The 7,476-nt window shown below is 55.8% G+C and overlaps 1 long non-coding RNA gene across 1 annotated transcript; it reads right to left on the reverse strand.

The window, feature by feature from the left end:
* Window positions 1–2,814: 2,814 nt before the first annotated feature.
* Window positions 2,815–7,016, reverse strand: LOC132647956 (uncharacterized). Its single transcript, XR_009586283.1, has 3 exons — window positions 6,221–7,016; window positions 5,829–6,027; window positions 2,815–4,863 (listed from the first exon to the last, which is right to left on the reverse strand). It is a non-coding gene; the product is annotated as an uncharacterized LOC132647956 (long non-coding RNA).
* Window positions 7,017–7,476: the final 460 nt, after the last annotated feature.

The following is a 7,476-nucleotide window of genomic DNA, read 5'->3' on the forward strand; positions in this document are numbered from 1 at the left end:
AGTGAGGTGCCAATCCTAGCCTGTCCAAATATTCTGTCTTCCTCCTCCATCCTCTTTGCCTCGTTCCGTCTCGCTGGCTGCCTCTCTTTGATAGGAGGTGTGAATCCCGCAGCTCACTACTAGGCCTGGAACTTCTGAGTTTGCCAACACCCCCTGAGGACCCCCTAAGCACTCCGTGCACCCTCAGCACTTGCTTCCCTGTCTTTGACGGGGAAACCAGGGCTCTGGCAGGACCTGTGCCCTGCCCGACCCCTCACTTCCTGCCCATCTCTGGGTCCTCAAGATGGGCCTGTTCACAAATGTTCACTGCCAGTAGGTCTGGCTGCGGCAGATGGGAAGGCCTGGGGCAAGGCTGCCAGTCCCTTGGCACCCTCCCTAGGGACAGTCCATTCTTCCGGGAGGCTGGAAGCAGATTGGGTCACAGACTGGCCATACCAGACCAAGGAGTCCTGCTGTAGAGCTGATGCCGCTGGAATAGGGAGGGCCATGGGTGGGGGGACCCGCCTGCCCCAGGCCCAAGACTACCCAAGATCCTACCACGCACCATGGGATGAGGTGGTTCACATCCCAGAGCCTGCCCCACCACCCCGAACAAGCCAGGCAGGGCCGGGGTAAAGCAAGCCACTCGCACTCCAGTGGCCCTTAGGGCTAAAGCAATGGCTAGGCCACCCACCAGTGAGGTAGGGAGGTCCTCTGGCCTCATGAACCCCCACACCGTACCAGAAACCTCCAGAACTGTGGACTTCAGAGACAGCCCCGGCTCAGAGGTGGGAGCCAGGTGTCGGGCCCTGGGGCCTTTCCTGGTCTTGACCTTGACAGCTTTGAAGCTTGGGCTCCTCGCTCCTTCCCCATTGCTGTCCTATGGGAGCTGGCCCCCTGAGGAGCCAGATCTGCTTGTGGGGATGTCCCTGGGCCCCAGTTGCCAGGCAACTGCCTGGTGTACCTCACCCCAGTGACGGAGTTTCCACTACATCAGCACTGCTGGTCCCTGGAGTTGTCCCCAGGGCAGGCTGGAGCCCCGTCATCACAGCTTCACAGCTGGGTGTCTAGGCAGGAGCCCCGAAGTGGCATCATGGGAGAACTCAGGCCAGAGGGCAACTGCCACCCGTAGGGGACCCTGTTGTCACTTCTGAGATGAGATGGGGCCATCCCATATGGGACCGCCAGCCTCTCAGCCTCTCAGGAAATGAGCTGCTTTCCATCCAGGCTCCTAGCTCTCCTGTTCAACCCATCTAAGGGGACATGACGACGGGGCCCGAGAACTGCCGGTGTCCCATGGTCCTGTCCCCGGTCCAGGCCTCTGGTCTCAACAGATGTGGAAGCCGGTGCTGGAAAGCCCATCCAAAGCGCCAGACAGCATCACGTGGAAGCCGGTTGCTGAGCGCAATTAACACTTCATTAATAATCGATGAGTTGCCAATTTGCACATCGCCCAGGAACAAATGGCAGATCGAGTTCAGCCGTGACAAGAGGGCTCTGGAGCCAGAAGCCAGGGGGCAGCCAGAGTTCCAGAAGTGATGGGGAGCGGGGCTGGCTGGGGCGGTGAGGCAGGACACAGAGGGACATGTAGGCATCTGTGTGTGTGAGTGTGTGTGTGTGTGTGTGTGTGTGTGTGTGTGTCCCACTCGTGTGAGGCTGCTGAGGGTGAGGACACTGCCCCACGATCCCCAGCGTGAAGAAGAGACAGAAGTCCCTTCCTCGAGGACAGCTTTGAACCATTCTTGGAGCAAAAGCAGATAATACAGCCTGTCCTAGAGGCCTGGACCCAGGAGACGAGACCAGCCCTTCCACACAGAGCCTATATGGAGGCCCTCCCGTGTACACACTCAGGCGTGTTTCCCCACTTGAAAGGCAAGGGCGCCAGGTGCAGTGCAGGGAGCTGACCTGAGCCTGGTCAGCTCAGCTGACCCTCCCAGCTCCACCCTGCCCCAAGCTCCACACCAACCTATCCTCCCCCAACCCCTACCCTGCTCAGAGTCTCTCTGCTGATTAACCCTTTCCTAGCAGCCAGCAGCTGCAGCCTCAACCGTCAAGGAGGGTGAACTCACATCCAAAGACTGCTCAGGCCTCCTAGCCCTATAGACCAAGCTCTGCCTGCTGCCTCCACGTGCCCCTCTAGCTCAGCTCGAGCCAATGGGTGCTCAAGGACACACCCTGAAGCCGAACGTCCTGCAGAGAAGACAGAGGCACAGGGATGGCCCGGCAAGGCTTCAGGGGCAGTATGGCAGTCAAGGTGTGCTGTCCCATGACTGAGGCCCCAGCAAGGGTGGTCAGACAGGTTCCTGGGGTGGAGAAGATCTGGGCAAGCCACGCACAGGAGCACCGTGAAGAGCCACATTAGCGTGTGCACAGGCCCCGGGGTGCAGCCTGCCACTGGAGGAGGAGCCCCTTGGCAGGTGGGTCAGAGAGCAAGAAGTCACAGGAGAGGAGGGCCACCATGCTGAGAGTCTGGGTTTTATTTCAAAGTTCTAGGCAAGGACTGGAGCAGCGGGCCTCACACTCTCTAGCTGTAAGAGGGTCTTGATGTCCCTGGGAGCTGAGGCCAACACCAGCCCAGGTAGGAGCAGGCTGTGGGCGGGCCCAGAGTGAGTGGCAATCCAGTCCTCGGAGTCTCCAGTGCCGTTGGCAGGTGTAAGGTGACTCCCTGTTGAAACCACCCGGGATTTCTCAATTTCCAGCCTGGGGCCCCATCCCCTCTCGCCTCCCGTCTGCACCCGGCACCCTCGCCGAGAGATTGAATTTACAACGGACGCCAACACATTTAAATCCATTTATTGCAAAATTACTTTTCAATAATTACATCACTGTGCCGACTGTGTTGCATAATGAAATTAGCATGAGAGACATTAGAGACAATATAAAATTATAAGAAATATTGAAATACCGCTTTCCCGTCTGTCTTCACGAGGCCCCATACCTTAACTGGGGAGCTGGTGAGCCTCATCCATGGAACTGGAATGCACTGAGGGTAATTACATAATGCCTTCTCTATAAATTAATTATACCTGTTATTGCAGATTTGTGTTATCGGATTGAAATTTCCCTCCACCCGAGCCTACTAGCGGAGAATGGGACCCCAGCAGCTAGCAGTCCTGAGTTCTCAAGGGGCTCCCAAAGGAAGGACAGGAAGAAAGACCTGGGCTGTGGGATCAGAGTTCAACTTCTGTCCCTGCTGTGTGTCTCCAGTAAAGCCACCCGACATCTCTGAGCCCAGGTTTTCCTTCAGCCTGATACAGGTTGAAGATCCTTTGTCCAAAGTGCTGGAGGCTGGCAGTGTTTCTGATTTTAGAAGTATTTTAAATTCGATTTGGAAATGTTTGTGCGGACTTTACCGGAGTCCAGCACCCTGAAACTGTTTGGAGCACTGGCGTGATATTTTAAACATTCCTGATCCACGGGGAGACAGCTCAGTCCACGCAGGAAGTGCTCGGCATGCCACCCTGAGAAGCAGGTTTAATTCCCAGAACCCGCAGAAAGCCAGCCAGGCTTCCTGGGGTGCCCTTGTGATCCCAGCACTGGGCAGGAAGGGATGGGAATGCCTGGAGCCCTCTGGCCAGCTAGCCTGCCCGAATCTGAGTTCCAGGCCAGTGACAGACCTTGTCTTAATTTAAAAAATAAAAAAAATTAAAAAAAAATGGGGAGGGCTCCTGAGGAATGACACGGAGGTTGGCCTCTGGCCTCCACAGGCAGGCATGTCCACACATGAGCACATGCACGCTGCCTATGGCTGAGACATGAGTGGTCCCACAGCTCGGTGGCTTCAAGTAAGTTACCAGTGGTGGCCAGCCAGCGCTGCTGGGCTGAAAATTTTAAAGGCTTGGGGACATACCAGCGCTTAGGAACTCTCAAGGCTGTGTACTGGGGGTACATGTCCCCAAGCTGGACAGGTGGGCATGGGCACTTAGGACAGTGCCCCGCTGAGACCTAGACAGAAGGCTCTGCCAACCTGGTACCCACAGGCCTCTCTGTGACAGTCCCAAAACCCAGAGACATCCCAAGACTTGGGCTGGGCCCTGGAGGAGTCAGGGTTGCTCAGTCCTGCTCTCCCCACAGGCCAAGAACCCTGTCACTGTGGCCGACAGGGTGGGACAGTTCTGGGGACTTCCTGAAGGAGGTGATGCTTCCATTGAGGTGATCAGAGGCAAGCCTGGCCACCAAGGAGTCCAACGTACAGAGGAGAGAACAGTGATTGGCTCTTTAAGATGGGGGCAGCTGGTTTCCAGTCCTGTCCAGCATGCCATAGTGCCCAGTCTCCCAGACACAGTGTCTATAGGTCAGAGACCAGGTCCTCTGCTCAGGAGGAGGAAAATGACCTGACCGGCCATTCTTAACAGCTCTCAGTGGTGGAAGAAGCTGCCTCCAGGCTGGTGCAGCTGGAAGCAGCTGCCTGTCCTCACAGCTACAGAAGGGGACTGCAGACCCCTCTCTCTTGCTGGACAGCCCCACAGCTTCTTGGGCTGTCCCAGGAAGCCACCTCTCGTTGCCAGGACACCTGCTTGCAGGGAGTCTCTCAAAACGCCGATGGACCCAACACTGCAGTCTCACATCCTATAGTTTAGGGGGGAGGCAGGTATCCTGCCCACATCTGAGGGGAGGGATCCCACATGATGTAAACTCTGAGAAGCTTGACGTCTGTCTGCTGCAGAGGGTTGGCAAAAAGTCACGATGCCCAGCCAAGCTGGCTTTGCAAGACGCCGGCTCTGTTTTCTGCTTCTTGGTCAGAGGAGAGGTGGGACACACATCCAGGTGCTTAGATGGTGGGACTAGCCAGGAGGTATGTGCACCAGGCCCTGTGCAGGCCTACCTCAGTCTTCTGAAATTCTGGGGTGACCTGGGGTGAGCTGTATCCATGCTTGAAGTCCACTAAGACAGTCCAGAGAGAAGACAGTGTCCTATCACAGGGCCTGTAATAGGTGTGTGTCATGTTTTCATGCTGCACAGAGTAATCTAGAGTGACTTGTTTATTAATGAAGGTGGAGACTGAAGGTGCCTTCAAGATTTTAAAAGTAGAGAGGGGTTAGAGACATGAATCAGTGGTAGAGCCCCTGCCTAGAATCCCCCAGTGAGGGGCTGGAGTGTGGCTCAGTGGTAGAGCCCCTGCCTAGAATCCCCCAGTGAGGGGCTGGAGTGTGGCTCAGTGGTAGAGCACCTGCCTAGAATCCCCCAGTGAGGGGCTGGGCTGTGGCTCAGTGGTAGAGTACCTGCTTAGAATCTTCCAATGAAGGGGCTAGAGTATGATTCAGTGGTAGAGCCCCTACCTAGAATCCCCCAGTGAGGGGCTGGGGTGTGGCTCAATGGTAGAGCCCCTGCCTAGAGTCCCCCAGTGAGGGGCTGGGGTGTGGCTCAGTGGTAGAGCACCTGCCTAGAGTCCCCCAGTGAGGGCTAGGGTGTGGCTCAGTGGTACAGCACCTGCCTAGAAATCCCCAGTGAGGGGGCTGGAGGGCATAGCTCAATCATGGGTCCAAACTCCAGTACTAAATAAAAGAAAAGCAACTGGTGTGATGGTGAGCCGAACTTGTGTCCTCTGGAAGAACAGTGTGCACTCTTAACTAATGAGCCACCTCATCACACCTATAATCCCAGCACCTGGAAGGCTGAGGTGGGGGAGTGTTGAAACTTGGAGATTCACTTGGGCTGCCTTGTCTCGAATAACCCATAAAGCACAGCTAATCAGTGTCTGCGTCCGTGCTGGCCTGCGAGACTCAGGACATTTTGCTGTACAGCAGACCTGACCTTGGGAAACCAGGATCCCAGGTTCTCACCTCTCACCTTGAGGGTAGAGACCGTGGCAAGCGCCACCATTCTGGTTCCTAGCCATCCCGACCCACCTTGGCCACAATGGAGACAGTCGCAGAGGTCCTTCTGGCTGACAGATGCTGGCTCAATCCTCTGTGTATCCATGTCCTATATGCTGCCCTCGAAGTAGTTACTCCGTTCTGGTGCACAGATGTGTGCACAGCAGCATCCTCATCCAGATGTGTCCAAGCAGCATCCTCCTCCAGCCCAGCAGATGGGTCAGAGACCAGGCTGTTTCCAGGGACAGGCAAACAGACATCAACTGAGCCCTCGCTGTGTGCTTGGAGCTAGGTGAGGGCCCAGAATTGACCGTAAACAAACATCTCTTCATCCCTCAACAGCCAACCCAGGAGTCACCTACCCCTGGAAGGCTACCCTGCCTCACCTCCCAGAGAAGAGTGGCCTGTTTACCATCCTGCCTTACCTGGTCTCCTGAGTGTCATCTGTCACCTCAGGGCCCTGATGAGGAAGGGACAGAGAATGGGAGGTCTTCCCTCGAGAACTTCTGAGAACGTTAACCTCTGAGCCTGAGTCTCACAATGTAGTCCAGGATGGCCCCACCTCAATCCTCCTGCTGAGTGTAGTGCTAGGATTGGGAGCCTGAACTGCCAGCCACTCCTTCTTCCATACCCAGCAGAAACCAGAAAGGCCAGAGTGTGGGTGGCAAGCCTCCTGCGGTCCCTCTCACCACGCCAGCATGCAGAGGGACTCAGACGAATGTCACCCAGCTTCCCCTGAATCTAGGGCACCACCACACCAGTCCCCGAGCCTCAGTTTCCCCAGATGTTTAAGGCATCTTCCCAATGTCCCTCAGGGAGGTTTGGACCTTCACCCACAGAGCTGACCTTGACTCTGGCTTAGCAGGGAGCCCCCCAGAGCACAGGGCAGCAGGCCAGGGTGGGGTGCAGCCTGGCACCACTCTGCAGACTGGGCTGTTTGTTTATATAAGCAATTCAATATTTAAGAGCCGGCCAGCCGCAAGCTCTCCACTTCCCCCTTTCTTTGTCTCCGCTCCCTCCGCCTGCCTTGCACCCCCTCCGCCACACTGGGAGATCCTGATGGAAAATTCATTAGTGGCCCCGTCCTCCTCCCCTCCCTTCCCCGCCTTCCCAAGCAGCTCAGCGCGGCAGCCTCTCCATCCCCATTATCTAGAGACGCCAATTTCAAAGAGACATCTTAATAGTGATGTCAACGAATTAATTAGATGTGTTAATGAGCTAAAAGCAACCCAAATTAAATTAATGCAGTAATAAGCGCAGACAGCAAAATTAGCTCCAATTTCTCTAAATGGTTCTGAACTGTACACAACACCTCATCTCGCTAGAACATTACCACCCCCAAGCTAATCAAGAACCGGCACAATTAGCTGCTTAATTACAAACAGGCGCGTGCGCAGGCAGGCAGGCAGGCGCACACACACACACACACACACACACACACAAGCACGCGCTCATACTCAATAAGATGAGAGGGTGGGAGGTTGAGAGGGTGGGCAAGGCTCGGCCAGGGGTAGGGAGATGGGGGTGGGGTGTAGAAAGCTGGGTTTGCAGATCCCCTGAAAATACTGTGGTCCCTGTCACCTCCCCCTGCATTTTCACTGAGAAGCATAGCAGAGAGCAAGGCCTGCAGAGGATGGCTGCTGTCCAAGCACAGCCAGGCACAGTCCTGTGTGCTGTGGGC

The sequence above is a fragment of the Meriones unguiculatus genome, chromosome 15 (assembly GCF_030254825.1).
Source record: "Meriones unguiculatus strain TT.TT164.6M chromosome 15, Bangor_MerUng_6.1, whole genome shotgun sequence".
NCBI lineage: Eukaryota > Metazoa > Chordata > Mammalia > Rodentia > Muridae > Meriones > Meriones unguiculatus.